Source organism: Balearica regulorum, chromosome 6, assembly GCF_011004875.1.
Source record: "Balearica regulorum gibbericeps isolate bBalReg1 chromosome 6, bBalReg1.pri, whole genome shotgun sequence".
In the NCBI taxonomy this organism is placed as follows: Eukaryota; Metazoa; Chordata; class Aves; order Gruiformes; family Gruidae; genus Balearica; species Balearica regulorum.
In genome coordinates this window covers 8154998-8171921 of record NC_046189.1, presented here as the reverse complement: position 1 = coordinate 8171921, position 16924 = coordinate 8154998, and the positions used below count along the sequence as shown (strand labels likewise).

At 39.4% G+C, this 16924-nt stretch overlaps 1 protein-coding gene across 10 annotated transcripts in view; it reads right to left on the bottom strand.

Annotated features, from left to right (window-relative positions):
* The window catches only part of GULP1 (GULP PTB domain containing engulfment adaptor 1), a 159930-nt gene extending 143218 nt beyond the window's left edge, over positions 1–16712 (bottom strand). For 4 of the 10 annotated variants that reach the window (XM_075756136.1, XM_075756134.1, XM_075756143.1 and 1 more), the window contains exon 1: positions 16557–16709. The gene's annotated coding sequence lies outside the window, so the exon portion shown is untranslated. Of the gene's footprint in view, positions 1–16386; positions 16536–16556 lie in introns of those variants that run through there. The other 6 variants (XM_075756140.1, XM_075756138.1, XM_075756137.1 and 3 more) reach the window with 6 other exon arrangements.
* Positions 16713–16924: the final 212 nt, after the last annotated feature.

Genomic DNA, 16924 nt, shown 5'->3' with positions numbered 1-16924 from the left:
ATACTTCTGTTACTCCTGGATTATACAGAATAGGACTGCAAATTCTGGATTTATAAAAACCAAGTCTTCTCCTTTTTCAGGACTGAATGTTTTTCACTGAAGCTCACAAATATGACAAGCTACTTTGGGTCTGTACCAAAATTAAAGTGTCTAATATCCAGTGAGAGGGATTCTCAGTGTTCTTTGGAATCAAGCTCCTTTGGGCTGGATCAAATTAAGTGACTGAAACAGACTACTTGTCATAATAAACAAGTAATTTTTAAAAGTAGCCAGGATCAAGGTCAGCAAGTATTAAGTCAGTATCAAGTTAAATATTGAAATGTAAGAATAGACACTTTACATAACGTTAAAGGTATCTAAATTTTAGTTTAAATGTTTTTGACTGTAATACCCAGTTCAGCTAGTGATACTGATAAAAGGTATCTAGAACTCTCATTTAAGCTAGTTAAAGAGTTAGAGTTGAAACACCAATAGAGCACAAACAGAAAACATTACACTGAGGAGGTGTATTCTGTGAGGTGGGGAGATGATGTGCTACATCATAGAGCAAAACATGGTAGTCCTGTTTCATGGCAAGTATCCCTACTACATAGATTTGGATCCTATGTGGAGAAAGAGGCAAGCCTGTCTTCTGAAAGCGAAGATGATCCTGGAATGTTTTTTTTTTAAAAAAAAAAAAGCCCTGGGTATATATTAATGGCAATCACTAACTTGTGTCATCTGCTCTTATAGGATATAATATGCAGACAGGCTTAAAAATATTGTCTGTTTCCAAGCAATAAAAATAAACTCAGGCTTTGTCAACAACTTAACCTATGGACTAAACAGATACAGGTGCAGGAATCTTAAAGGAAAAAAAATGTGTTTCTCTGCCACCAATTTCTCAGTTTGCCACATCAAAACATCTAATTTGTTCACTAGTGCAGTTTAAGCTAGTTTTAAATCCTCCTTGCACCACAAGGAGATCTTTTATCATGTTCTTTACATTTTCAATCCAGAGCTCTGTACAATTCCATGTATTCTTCCATCACAGATACCACCATGCTCAATGTATATTTTAGGACTGGAAAAGCAATGTGACACTGCACTGCCAGTTGTGACACTAGTAGTATAATACTATTATTTCAAAGTCCAGGACATCAGGATTAATGCATTGCATTCACTCTACCCAAAAAAAAAAAAAAAAAACCCAAACAAAAAAACCCCACAAGCCAACCAAACTAGGATTAGTGCTATGACAGAAGCATACACCACAAATTATTTTTTGTACTTGAATGGTTGTTTTCTCTCTGAACTTGAAAAATGGAAAAACCCCACACTTTAAGCATATTGGCCCTAATAGTTACCATAAATCTCTAGAAAGGCTTGCTGAAACTTGTTATATTATCACACTTGCATCTTAAGAGTCCTACTCATTATTTAGACCAGCAGTATTCTAGCTAAAATTATACATAGCGTTTTCTTCAGGACATTTGTATTTCTCATCACAGAAGACAAGAGAACAATAATAGGAAAAGCCTCCTTGGTAAAACATATTAAGTATTAAAAAAATCACAGGATGTTAAAAATGTCCTGTTACATGACATCATTACAATGCAGCAGATGAAGGGAAAACAATTTTGAACAGGATTCATTTTTTGATCCAGAGGAGAACACTAGGTCATATTTAACCCAAGAGCGTTTGGTACATTTTTATTTTTACCATCTACAATCTCCCTCAGACCTTAAAAACCAGTTTAGAAAACTGGGGATGTGGAGAGTGACAGAGTGGTCATGGGAAAAGAGTAGCAATGAAACAAGTTATAGATTGAAATTGCATCCTCACTTAAAATTACAGAGTCAGATCTGCAATGGCAACGCTGTAGCACTTCTAGCAAAAAAAAAAAAAAAAGCTATAGAAGAGAGAGATATGAATGTAATCCAATGTTTATGCATTGCACTTATTCCTTGTTTTCTCCTGAGGAATCACAATGACCAAATGTGACCAATATTCCTTCACATTTTGAATTCTTGCTTTCATCAATTAAGTTATCACTAACTTCTGTAAATGAACTGGGAGGTGTGAAAGACATATGCATACAGTTTTGATGCAAGAAGAAAAACACTGAAGGGATATTCAGCTGTATACATTAGCAAATGGGATTGTACGAATCAGTGACTGAGTCCTGCATTTGCAAGGTTAACAAAAATGTGGTGGAGAAATAGAGCTATAAAGGGAATAATGGAGAATATTAAAAAAAAAATCAGCATCTGAAACAGGCAACTGAAGAAAACACATGAAAACAAAATTTCATATTTTGAAATTTTATCCAACTAAAAAGAATCACAAGAAGGAAAAAAATCCCTCCAAGCATAGACAAAAAATTAACAAGCAACGAAGAGTAAGCAACAGAAGTAATATATAGAAAAAGCACCAAACAAACAAGTACAGGTGATGAAGCAACCCTGGGAAGCTTCCTAGTATAAGACAGAAGATTCTAAAATTCTTTCATGTCATAATAACTTTCAAAGCCTCTAGACAGACATTATTACATAGCTGCTTGCAAGGGGAGAACAGACAGCAGAGACAACAGAGAAGATATCCAACTCCATTAGTTTTTGGTTTCATTTATAGAGAGCACTAGAGCATACCAAGCTATATAAAAACCACAAAAGTAAATACAAGAAAAAAAAACAGCAAGTCTGAATCTTGTGCACATGGAGAAAAGGGTCATTTAGGACACTGCTGAACAAAGAACATTGAAATGACATCTGAAAAATAACAAGCCCAACTGGGATCATAAGCTTTTCCTTAAAAGAAAAGAATACACAGAACACAACCAAACATACTATCCAGTATTAAACCATCCAGGCTTCTGAAGGAATTTGCAAGAAAAAATTAACTGCAAATTCTGGGACCATATGGAATGCATAGAAGTTCTTCAAACCAGTAGAAGATGGGCAAGCTATTTGATTTACACCCCATCCCCAAAAATCTGGAACACTGCAGAGACTTTGGCAAAAAAAGGAAATTCATATATATTGTATATATACTGGATGTGTCATGCCAATTCTGCTAAAGCACAATTAACAATGAGTGAAAGATTGTGTCTACTGAAAAAGCAGACTGAAGAGGGCTAAAATGAAAGTTCCAAGAAAACAGAATGTGATAAAATGTGATAAAAATAGAAAAGAAATAAAATAATAGAGCATGAACTGCATGAGCATGATAAAGAACGACATTAAATTTCACGATGTCGTGCACCTGTAAGGCCACTCCAAAATAATGTGCTTGAAGGGTTTCATCTATTATGACAGGGCTTAATGGATAAATTTTTAAGAGCAAGAAAAAAAATCTTTTTGTTGGGCGTTTTATTACAGGTAACTGTCAATAAAAATCAGCAGACTTCAGGTGATGAGCAAAAATCCATTGTTTCTGCCACATCATTCTCCAGTCAGCTAAATGCCTTCTACAGGGACACCAATGTCAATCTCTTCTAACCATTCATCAGATTTTGTGAAATGTGTAAAAATTTTATTGGAGCAGGCCAACAAGTTCCAAAATCATTGCCAGGGAAAGAGGTAAAAGGAAAAATGGGATTACTCTGCTGTAGCCCAGTTCCACTAGAGGCTAGTTTGAAAATCATCAGGTTAAATGGGCTGCCTTCATTTTCAAGATCAACCAGTCCCTTAAGCACCATAATCCTCTATTCAAGCAGCAGCAACACCATCAACTGTAAAAAGATCCTCCGAAAGGCAATTAAGTACTGGCATGTTCTTTTCTATGTTATGATAAAGCTTACAATTGTAGGGACTCAAAGTCAAAATTATATCTTTAGCTATAACATATTTTAATTGCGGGTGAGTGGGGGAGCCATCACAACAGTCACTGGACAAGCCAAACCCACCACATTGTTTGCTCTACCCTGAAAAGTTATCAGCCTATGAGTTTAGTCTACATAATGATATTCACATTCAACTGATCTATTAAACAGGGACAGTAAGAATATTAGCTCCCGTTCTACAGAGATCAGTATTCACTTTTAATTCCAATTTAACAGCATGAAACAGTAGTCTTAAATAAAAACCATTCTTCATGTCTTATAAACACATCAAATATGGGACCAAAATTCTGCAAATTAACTTCAGATACTTCTGAGTCGTTCTGATGACGAAGGACAGGCATAAGCACACAGAGAATGAAAATAACACTATAGCTGTAAGTGCAGTGCCACAGAAACATGCATTTTTTGCCATGAAATTCAATCTAAACAATGGACAGTCAGTCTGATGGTTAACATAACGCAATGTACAACACCAAAAAAGGTTGCATTAAGATATTCTTGCTTATTTGCCATGGAAAGAACACACAATACTTACTTTCTGTAAGTGATAAAAGAATATTATGTTAGTAACAAAAAATCTGGAAAGAAAACCATCAACCTCACTTCTTTAAGTGCTTACCAGGGCCAAGCAATGAAGTCTGCATTTAAAAATGCACAAGAAATCAAAACACAAACAAAACCAGTTAAAAAGATTCTCAATTTCTGTTTCTTCTCCATTATTATTTAATGGCTAAAATAGTGTTCTGTTGTATTCAGAATCAATGCATTCTCCATTTTTAAAGAAAGGTAAGAGTCAAGAAAAAAGCTTTTGTGTTTTTTCTGATAGAGCTCAAACTTCCCCAATACACACATGCCTATGAACCTGAATTTATGACAAAGCTAAATAAACTGGATACAGTAACAAGCTTTATGGTTTTCCACTATACAGCACTGTTTACCCTCAGTTGTTAAAGTGGTTGTGCCTTGAGTCAAAACTACATCAATGAAGGCCACATAGAGACTATGTTTATATGGATGAATCTGTTCTGACCAGGTCAGTGATGAACTACACTGCAAGCAGTGAAAAGAACCTACATACGTTGAACCAAGACTTACAGCTTAGCTTCTATCTACTTCGATAAGTAACTTTATTCTACCTTACACTGTTGCTCCACAGGCTGAACATGTACAAATGAACCCATTCCTCCCACTTCCCAGTTCTTGGTCCTACTTGATTCGGTTCCCAACATCACATTGTAAATACCTGAGCCGGTACTCAAAGAAAGGCTGGAAAGGGCAGGAAAAGGGTGACAAAGGCTCCAACCACCACTTCAGCAGCATCACTGCTGTCCCAATTACTTGCAAAACTATAGTGTGAATGTCCAAACCAAGCATATTCTGAGAAATCAATACAGACACGAGCAGAATTCACACATTCATAACAAAACAGAACTAGTAACCATATAATTGGGGTCATTCACAACACAGTTTTTCACATATCAGCTGTAGTACTAGCCAATACTTTGCCATATATACCTATCAGTTTTCCTAATATCCACATGCCAGGGCAGACTCAAATGAATAGTTGACACATTTCCAGATAAGTGATAAGGTAGGACAGAGCAGAGAACTCTCTCTCTACCGTTCACCCCTCCAGGCTGAGACTACAGTTAATAAGTTGCTTTCTCCAGACGTATTACAAATACGTCTTTGAGCTGCAAAGGATCTCTTGAAGGATCTTACCTTGTAAAATGTTCCTAGGTACATAGTGAAATGCAAGTTTCAGAAATCTGTCAAGATATGTCAAGATTCAAGTAAGTTTGCTAGCTAAGAAGAAATACACTTCATTCTACCTTACACAAACACTGCCTGGGACTTGCATTTGTATCACATCTTTTAAAAAGCAGCTGAACATAATACACAATTGAATACTGCTGTCTGGGGGTGGGGGAAGCATTTAGATCATAAACAAACAGGATCAAATTACCCAGAAGTACACATGCCTTGCAGCAAGCACAAGAAACCCCACAGTAAATAACATACACAAATATTCTTCAAGACCATCTGGGTAAATTTACCATAATGAATTCAAAATATTCAAAGCAATTATTTCCAGCCCAACCACTTACCTCTTTCAGAACTGAGATCTTTAGCATTTTATTATGTTCTTTACTGTTGAGGCATATTTCTTCAGTAGTTTGGTTCCCCCCCCCCCTGCCATTTGGCTAAGCGACTAAGAACTTTATTTAGCAAAAGTAACTTCCAGATGACCTAGCAAATGGAATTGATTTGGATTAAATAACAACAGATTATTTCAGTGTTTAAGCAGTTATGGGTATGCCAGCAATGTAACACATCCCAACTATATTCCACTAATCTTATTAAGTATGCTTTTATTTATCTTTCACTAAGCATCTATTTTATGGTCCATTTCTTCATACCTTTTAATCACTGCTCAGTTACAATGTCAAAAAACTTGAAATCTCAAATTGAAAAGCACAGAAAGTCACAACATAGATAATTCTCTGAGTAAGAAGTACACAATGGACTGCTGTGGAATCATTAGGGTTTGTGACTATATGCATATTTACTGTTTTGCATATTTTACACAAGAGATTTGTTACAGTTGAAAGTTTTCCCCTCAGGCTCTTTTAAAGAAGCACATCTAGGCATATCCCACAAAGTTGTCTGAAGAAGCCATAACAGAACTGTCCTCTGTGATTTTTTTGAGGGTGCAAGAGCAAGAGAAGGAAAGGGAGAAGGAAAAAGGAAGGAAAAGGTGTGCATGCAGGGAAGGGAAACTATACCTCTAGTTTAAAGGATTTAAACTACACTTAAACAAAAATCTCTCCCATTCCTCAGCTTTTGCTTGCTCAGCTCTTGTTTGTTTTTGTGAGTCACTACTCAAAAAGTTCCTAGATCCTAATCAAGCCTAACAATGCAACAGAGGAAACGCAACTCCAGAATGGAAAGGGGGAAAAAAAAATATCTTATTTAGGAATTCTTCATAAGCCATAAACTCAGAAAAACACAATATCCTCCAAGAATGGAAGAGTGGTAAGAAAAATGCTACATAATAAAGTACAATATCCTTAAGTCATTGAAATATGACCTGGTTCTGTATTCTGGATGTCAAGAGCTTAGATGATGACTATTTGTTCTGATATTGACCTTGTCTGAGGTATCCTGGATTCCTGCAGGAGTCTGATTTCGAAAGAAGTTAAGGTTCAGGCAACAAGTATGAGGAAATTCTTAAAAATATCAGAGAATCACTGACCACCAAAGATATCTGGATACATGGAGCGTATGAAACACAGAGTCTCTGTTATCTGAGATCCTCCATAGAAAGAAGCTTTCTACTCCATTTTAAATGATCACCTTGGCCAGCAAAAGGAGCTACACATGTTCTACCTCACCAAAAGTCTTGTCTACTAGCACTTCAGAATTATTCTCTTTGCCCACACAATACCACCTCTCGCCTGTATTAGCTCTCCGTCATTTTCTCCATCTGGCTTTGAATAAAATATGTAAACAAATGATGTTGCATCTATTTTTACCAGGGTTTAGTGCCCACATTTCTTTCTTTAGATATCTGAAAGTAAAGACTACATTGCTGCTTTATTTATGAAAGTCAGGAATTTAAAAGAAAACAGACAAATGTATTCTAGTTCAACAAAATAACATTTTCTCTTAGGATATCCTTTATCCTATTAGGTTGCAGCTTGGGACAAACAGAAACTTGGACCTTGAAGTAAGCCTCAGCAAGTTGTTCACTAAAGCATGTCAATCTTTTCTAAATCTAAGGCTGGCTTTAGAATTCAAGGCACAAATTATTCTACATTTTGAAGACAGATAAGATTGAAGGGCATCAGTTATATTGGGAGCAAGTTGAAGTATGTGTATTAGCGTGCACATGTTATGCTTGACATAAAATACAAAATCTATTTTAAACACATAGCTACACGAAGTATGGTACCATGGCATCATATTATTGCTAAGTAGTCATCCCCTCCTTCTTCCCCTCAGAAAACCCAACCAAAAAATAAAAATAAATATCCAAACAGCATGACAATTTTACATCGACTGCTGTGAACAATGACCAGCCATTCCCTGCTGCATTTGTGGGAGACTGCCAAGTAAACATACATAATACAGAACATTGTGCATTAAAGTTGTTACCTAAAAGTACAGCACACTATTCTTGCCTACTGTTATACAGATACCCTCCTTCCTTGCAGCAGCAACGTCACTTGTACAGTAAAATCATTTTTGGTTTGCCAGTCAGTACAAAAGCAAAGCAAATACCAGCACTTTTCTAAGGGAAACAATCAACAGTGCTGTCAACCACACTTCAGTTTCCCGACAGATTACTACAATACCTACATAGACTCTGCTTGCTCTGTGAATTTTCCATGCTGGCAGATTTGGCATGTTTCTAGCCATCAGCTGTCTCATGCCATACCAGTCAAAACCAGTAAAACAAAAGAGCCACCGGCCATAGCCAACATAACTGTACTGACAGCTGTGGATATTACCAATGCCGCACAATATTCAGTACTACATGGCTGAAATGCCAGCTAATGATTTGGATTCAAGAGTTACTCTTCATACTGGAGAAAATTACTAATACAGAATCAGTCTGGCAGTTTAATAGCTACTTCAGTATCCTCAGACATAAGGCATAAGGAATGAAACTGAGACCTCTGGGAGAAGTATTTAATTTTGAAATAGAAAACAATAAATAGCTCATATGCTCTTCCAGTTTACATTTGCTGTTAGCGACAGACTACTTGTCACCAACATACAACATTGCAAGTCAGTATGGCCAGGTTGAAACACAGCTTGCAGTTTCTGCTGTCTTTCAGTGCAGAAGCAATAATCTTTGAGAGAACTGAAGCTGGGAACTATAAAGTTCCCAAGTGCCCTCTCCCAGACTGTCTAGTTTCTTAAGAAGTACGATTTCAAACCTGTGGGGGATTAAGACAGAAACAGAGCTCCTATCTCAGCATGGGATGGGAGTGGGGGTTGTAGAATCATTTTTAGAAGTTGGAATGCTTCTAGGTGAGTTCTTTTGGTCTCAAAAAAAAAGCAATTATTAAAAAAAAAAAAAAGTAGACTCAACTTTGGAGACCTGCACTAAATTATAAGGACAGCAAGCAATTTAATGAGAATCCCAATGCTTTTAAGTGGCTATGTAAGCAAATGTTACTTTCTTTACATTCTGCTTTACCAGCCATGGACTTTGGCCCAGCCCTATTTGTATGTTGCCTTTTAGCTTACCAGTACAACATGCTACACTAAAATATGTGTGAAGACAACCCCCAACTGTTATTGAGAAGAAACAGCTACAAACATTCATTACAAGAAGATATATACAGCATTGCACTGGTAGTTACACATGAGCTGTTTCATCCAGTGAGGTGAAATCTGGAAATTATCTCTTTCAAGAACATTAGCATTATACACGCTAATGTTGCAGCTTAGCAGTGTTGACATACTGCATTTCACACCACAAAACACAGCAGAAGCAAATAATGAAGTGCAATTACTGTATGGCACAGAAAGATAAGAGAATTAGTAACAGCTCCAGCTGCAAAATTTGTCAGAAAAGTGTTTCTTCCATCCTAAGCCTATTTGCACAACACGATAAATTGAATATTAATGCAACATATAGCTTACTATATTAGCAACGCAATTTTTAGGCTGCTTGAATCAAGAAAAAGATTGTACTAATCTCAGATGTTAAAGACCTTTGTGTTTACAAATCCACAGTGCGCTCTGCTTTAAAGCTTACACATGTGAAACAGATTAAGGGGCACAATGGGGGGGGGTTAGTGTCTCAAACTAATTTCTGCTTGCTAGCTACATAGTCCCCTGCTACTATTTTCTGTCCCAAGTAAAAATTCAGCACCGTGTTATACCATATACACTTCACCTCTCATTGTTACTTATTACTCTGTTTTAACAAGTTTTTTAACATTATTTTAACTACAGTTGCTCTAAAATAGGTATGACTTGTACATACCATACACCACAATATGAAACCACCATTTAGCTGTAATCCTAACTGTCCACTGCTTTGAAAGTGATGGTTTTGTCCATGCTGTAATCCTATGAATTGGGAAGCAGAAGAAAAAGATACACTATCGGGTAATATTTTCAGCTCTAGCATTGAATCTACTTTGACTTCAGCACATGAACAAGCAGTCAGAACCATCAGCAGAGGACTGTTACCTCTGAATAGAAACATGGATGAGAATGAAACCTTTTCACTACTATGTTTCTCATTTAAGACTGAAGCATGTATCAGCAGAAGCTCAGACACAGTGGTGCCCTAACTCATCATTTTAGGGCAACTCTCACAAGATCTGTTATTCTTGAAGACCAAAGTTCTGAAATGTTGAGCTTGTGTTAAAAAAAAATAAATGTTTTCAATATAAAATAACTTTCAGACCTACATACTTGCAAAAAAAAAACCAAAAAAACAAAAACCACAAAACTTTAAAGAAAACAATACTACACGTTCAAAAACCACAAAGCTTATATTATTTTTAATCTCATTATTTTATGATCTTTTTGCTAGGGAACGGGAACCTGACTCATGATCTTTGAATGCATACGGCTGCCAACACAGCATGTAGGAAGAAAGCATTAGAGACAGCACATATCTGCACAGCAAGGCATTTGGAAAGATGGTCCGGACAAACGTTAAGAAAATAGGTTTGAGGACACACTAAACTTTTTTAAACAACTCCTAATGTAATTGGCATGCAAAGATGACAGCCGTTCCAAACAACGTTTTGAGATGTGACTTAAGGAAAAATCATGTTTTATTGGGAACACAGTCCCTTATCTAGGCTTATTACCTCACTTCTGTTATACTTTCCAGAAGATTTCACAACAGATTAAGGAAAAAAATGCTGTTGTTTCAGAGGTATCTTCTTTAAAAGACGTACACACACACCCCAAGCAGCTTTTAATCTGACAAACCAGAAAAATATATTGATGAATATTAAGAGCACCTCTATGCGTAGGAAAAACAATAGTTACACAGGGCAGCAGATAGAAATTGCCAGCACTAGCAAAATAGCTACCTGCCAAAGCCCAGATGGCACAGTCTCCAGTTGTGAAGAAACCAGCTTTCCCGCACGTGTCTCCTCTCCCCACTGCAGCAGCAGCCTTATCCCAGCCTTTCATCTGGTGGAAACAAAGGCAGATTTTGCACAGGCTGCTGAGACCTCTGAAAAAACTTTAAGGGATTTAGTGTGTCCTAGATCACTTGGACAGTTTAAGCACAATGTTTAAGTTCCTAATGGCCCATCTTGCCTACAAGGAACTGAAGATCTAACATCTGCATTTAAAAGGACAAAAATGAAAATAGAATAGACTATTAAATGTCACAGCACGTAGCAGTCAGTAGTGTTTTGCACACCGTGTTACTACTGCATTTTGCCTTTGTCCAAGATCGCCCCCATTAAAACTACGAAGACGGAGCGAGCAGAGAAAGAATGAAAAAAAAAAAAATCACATTAAAGATCTTGAGTAGTTTCAGAGAATCCAGCAGTCCTCAAAAAGCTATTTCATTTTATCTAAAAATAAGTAGGAATGTGAATCCAGTTTTCAAGTTGTCATGTTATTTTAGGGATTATGAGAAGATCGAAGCACCTTGGAGATTAGGCTCCTCTATCCTTGTCTGTTCCCAAGCACTGGAGTACCCATGTACTCTGCTCCATTAAAGCAATACAGCATGCTAGAAACAGCCATCAGACACTTCTGAATGCCAAAAGATTTGCCTTAGAAGTCACATTTTTCAAAATAACAGTGTGATTTACTTGCACTGGTCAGGTTCTCCCTACAGCACAGGACTAACCAGAACATCTAAAGAACTTTCACAGCTTCTACTTTCTGGTGACACAACCCCCAATTTTAGCAACTACTTCTTAGTTCCATAGAGCTCAAAAGAGTTCGATTGAGCCAGCTGCAGTCTCTGCTCCAACCAGTGCATTATTAAGAGAATTGTTTACCAAGTTACACTTGTGCAAACTCAAGCAAGGCAATGGTGTTGGTCAGGTATTGCTGACAGAATGAACTGAAAACCATTTGGCTGCACAGATGTTTCTGAATCTTTATAACTGCAAATGAGATAGAAAATGGCTCAATTTTCGGAATAAAACCTGAATATGCAAGCTCACAGTTAAACATAAAATATATGCTGTACTAACAAAGTGAGTACAATATATGGTATATACTAATAAACTGAGTAGGTCAGACGTGGGAATTAAAAGAATAAACAGAATTTCTCAATGCCAGCCATTCAAAAGAGAAAATAATTTTGCAGAAGTTAAAGCAATCCAGTATCTTAATCTAAGGGGCTTTCTGGCACTACTTAGCCACATTATCAAGCAGCCTGGGTGAAGCCCTAGGCGTTACGAAGCCCAAGTTCTGCTCCCTGCTCCAGTGAAAGCTTACTACTAAGATGGCTGTTGCGAACTCAGGTCTTGTCTCTTCTACAGAAATGTTTGTTTCATTCTTTCTTTTTTTGGGTGTAATTACGTATTAGGCAAAGAAAGTTACTTCAACCTGAGGAAGTGATAATATTTTAATCCAGAGCACCCTCTTAGCTTGGTGATTAGAACATCTGCTTAAGCTGGCAGAGAGGATGAAGAACAAAAGTGTAAATTCTTTCCCAGGAATTCATGATGTGTTCCCAGCTGGATAAATTCTCTATTGAAATCCCAGATAAAATCTATGTGGTAACATCACTTCCTTCTCTTGACATTCAGTTTAGCCTAACAAACATGTTTTGAAACCATGCAGCAAGATGAGGCATTTCAGATGACCCTTCTGCTTATTATATGGTGTGGACCTGCAGCCTAGGTAGAAAGCATTTTTAAGACTTAAGATCTACTACTGACCATCTGCAGAGTTCCTTCAGTGCCCCGGGCAAATGAAATGGCACAGACAAGGTCTACACTTGCATATATAAAACTAAAAGGGCGGGCAATATCTCATTGTAATGCCACTACCGCATTCTGCCATTCCTGTGAGGCCACAGGCATATGCCTTGAGGACAGACCACAAAATGACACCTAAGAGTAAATGTAACATCTCCTTCCTCCTGCCCCTACCCGCCACCACCACAGGCCATGAGTGTAAACCCAGATTAAGGCTACATATTAAATGGTAATAGTGGCTATTCCACAACAGCAAATCCACAAAACAGTTGATGTAGCATTTAAGTCATGGGGCATCTTCAGCAAAGCACTGACAGTGGGGTAGTGAGACTAACTGCATGAAAAAAGCCAGGGTTCTGATCTCAGGGATTTAGGAGATACTAGGAAGGAACTGACTTCTGCTGGGAACAAGGGTATCAACAAATGTTTCTAGATGAAGTGTTATATATTGAGGGTAAGAGAACCAAAGAGAAAGTTGTTAGGTAGCTGTGCAGAGGCACTATGTGCTCTAACAGTGACAGTACTGTTTGTTCTTTTCTGGGATACAACCTGATTCTCTAAAGGTGCTTATCCCTTCAAAAATCAGATTATAGTAAAGCAAACAAGGGAATGGAGAAAATGTTTATTTGTGTCAAATTAGCGTATTCTTATGTAACAACTCATTAATTCAGGATTTTTTGTCTCGAGCCAATTTACTTGAAACACAGCCTCAACCTCTGCCGTGCATTTCACCATCAACAATAACTGAACGTTCTAAGGGAGCAGTGATTTTTGTGAGGTGAACCTGGTGGACTTTTCAGCGCTCAGTGCTCTACTCCCTCTCTTTAAAAAACTGACAAAATCCTGCCACAAGTCATATTAGACATGTCAAGGATAAGGTAGTTCATTTTTTGTTCTCTTTTAAGCTACATTAGAGTCCCCTAGTTCAAGCTGAAATTGGCCTTTATTTCATGTGGTAATTGTAATTATTTTCTTACAACATGTTCGAGAAACAGACTATTGAGGGCTTATCTCAAGAGAAAAAAATAATTCTATAATCATAATACAAATGCCAGTTAATTGTATTTGACCCCTTAAGTCTTCTATGATTTTTAGAGCATCCAGTAATATGTACGAATGTTGTATCAATACAAGCATGCAGACACACTGCTATTGAACCATGAGATGTAATCTTGTCTACAGGCAACAGACCAACAAATTATTTTAATGAGCCGGTAAAGGAAATTCTGAAACACCACGAGATAAATATTTTGCAGAGCATTAGACGCACAATCTTTGAACTCTAAGAAGACCTTGAAAATATTACAAAGTTGTTGCCAAAAACTAAGGAGGCAATACCAAACATTAGTTTGTGTAATAACTACTCTCATTGTCCGCTCTTAATAATTACATCTTCCTCCTATTTAGTCCTCTAGTATCAGTTTTGTATTTTCCCACGTGATGTAAAATCCTTTACGCAGAACATCATAGTAATAGTAGTCCACCGTTGCAATCTAGCATTGTCGTCCTTTTTTCTGGCACCAAAGTCATTTTCATTTCTGTACTCGTCACTCACAACACACGCCCAATGCCAGCCAGATCATGTTGAAGACTGTCATTCTTACTTGTAAGGCAACCTGATTTGTACTTGCTTCTGCTTATTTCCAGTCTCTTTTCATTGATATCCCTGCCACTGTACCTCTGTTAAAAGCACAAACCAAACAGCTCCCTAGTGTCCCTCAACACTGTGCCATACATAATTCCTAGGCTCTTAATCCATAAATGACTCTACTCAACCTCTTCACGTAAATATATGCTTTAAGGAGGCCTATAATCACTAACACATCCATACACTTAAAAATAAAAAGCATACCAAAAAGCATAAGGCTAATTAATCATGAAATTATTGCCCTTTCCATCCACTATTTTGTTGTTTCTTTCCCTGAGTGCACATGTATAATCTCCAAATACCAGAGACTGTCGCTGACATATTACTATGCCACAAATCTATCAAGCAAATCTATTATTATGAAACAAACTTTTTGGTTCATTTTGAAATTGCCATAAGAATAGAAGCTTGACCTTCAAAAAGATTTTTGTTTTCCCTTGGGTGAATTATTTTGTCTTATTTTGATAATCATCGTAACTGCCAGAGGTTTGAAGCTCTGAATTACTGCTTATCGCTATAACAATCGAAAGGTATGACTAAAGTTGTAAGTTGGTCTAACATTCAGGGGAAGAAAATCACAGAAAAGATAAAAGTATTTCTAAAAGGACAGGTTCATAGTTATTCATATAAAATATAAAAATCAATGCATATTTATACTCAGTAGACCAAATAGATCGTTAAAACATTTTATATGTATCTATTCAAAGCACCTTCATAATCACCTTCATGTATGGCTTGCTTTCCAGTTTATTAGGGATTTTTTAACATCTTTTTAGTTACGTCTACATAAAGATAACTTATTAAAAACTTGCAATTGCAATGCAACTATACGAACTGAAATATTTAGAAAGTGAGAGTTGCACAGTATTTAAATTTGAAATGTAATGACTGTCTTAAGTTCAAAAGAGATCCCAGAAATTTAGTTCTTTGGAAGGGGGCAAATTCCTCTGCATGAAGAATACAAGTAACCTTTACTGGCCTTTGATTGACTCTCAGTGCCTTTCAATAAATAACAAGGATAGTAAATGGAAATAGGCAACATCCTTTTCCGTATTTCTCTAGAGAAGTATCATACAACTTTCAGACCTCTTAAACTGAGAATTTCTCCTTGAACCTCCCTCGCCCGACTTCAAGCCAGCGGCTGCAGCGCTTGCTCAGATTTCAGTTTTCTACTCACATGATGATCCGACAAACTGCTCCAGTACTCCACCCTCCCAACACCCGGGTGCCCCACGGAGTTAAAATTAACTTGGTGGTTTGGGTTTGTCTACGAGTAGAAGATCCTCCCTCGTAAAGCAATTGTGCGTTCACCAGCCGCAGCGGCGAGCTGGGCTCGCCTCCCAACACCGCCGAGCTGCCACGGCTAAGCCCTCAGAGTAAAAACAAAACCTCGTCTCGGATAATGGCTTTACTGTACTTACTAAAAAAAAAAAAAAAAATAGTGAAAGGCATTTGATTACTTTCAGCTATTTGAAATTCAAAAAACCCTAAACCATGGCATACCGCACGCCTAAAATCCCTAAGTCCTTGCGGGTTTGAAGTTAGAGGAGAAAACCGCTGCGAGCTGCGCCCATCCCAAGTTTCGCACCGCGTCGTGAGTCTAATGAGCGCCGACACTCGCGACGGACAGGTACGCCCCACCGGCAACCCACGGGAGCTGCCGCTTCCCGCAGCTGAGACCTGCCAAGCAGACAAGCCTCGACAGCGGCCGAGGCTGCTCCGCCGCCAGCCCCGCTCCGCTCGCCTCCGGGACCAAGCTCCGTTACTCACGCCGACCCCCCCGCGCTCCCGCCGGTCGGCCGCCCGCCCCACCCGGCGGTGCCGGCCCCGGCCCCGGCCCGCCCGCCTCCCCGGCTCACCCGGCGGCTGCGAAGTTTCCAGCCAAGGGCAGCGGCTGGGTAACAAACACGGGGCAGCGCTGCCGCCGCAGCGATCAACAGGCGCCCAGACCTCCCTTCCCGCTACCGCTCGCCAACCGCACCTCGGGACCCGCGGGGAACGGGCGGCTGCGCCCCGTCCTCAGCTGCCCTCGCACCCGGAAAAAGCCTGTGAGGAGCCCGCGCCACCACCGCGGGACGCTGCCGCGCACGCAAGCTGCTCCCCCCGGGGGCCGCGGCCCCGTACCAGCTCTCAGAGAGGAACGCCGCGTACCTGAGGAGGTGATGGAGGCCGTCCCGCTGCCTTGCCTCGCCTCGCCGCGGCACTCGCTCCAGCCCGCTCCCGCCTCAGCCGCGGAGAAAGTTTCCTGACGTCAGCGCGGGCGGGCGGGGAACGCCGCCTGCCTGCCTGCCGGGCTCGCTGCCCGCCGGGCCGGGCCGCAGCTGCTCCCGGGCTCCCCCTGCCTCCCGCCGCTGGCCGGCACGGAGGGAAGTGGCGGCACCGGCACCCCGCGGCGGAGGAAGGGGCGCGCCCCGCAGCGCTCGGCAGGGGGCGCCGTCGTGGCCGCACGCGAGGGGCGGCCGTTGGGGCGGTTGGTGGGCAGCATCCGTGCGCGAGGGGTGGCCGTTGGGGCGGTTGGC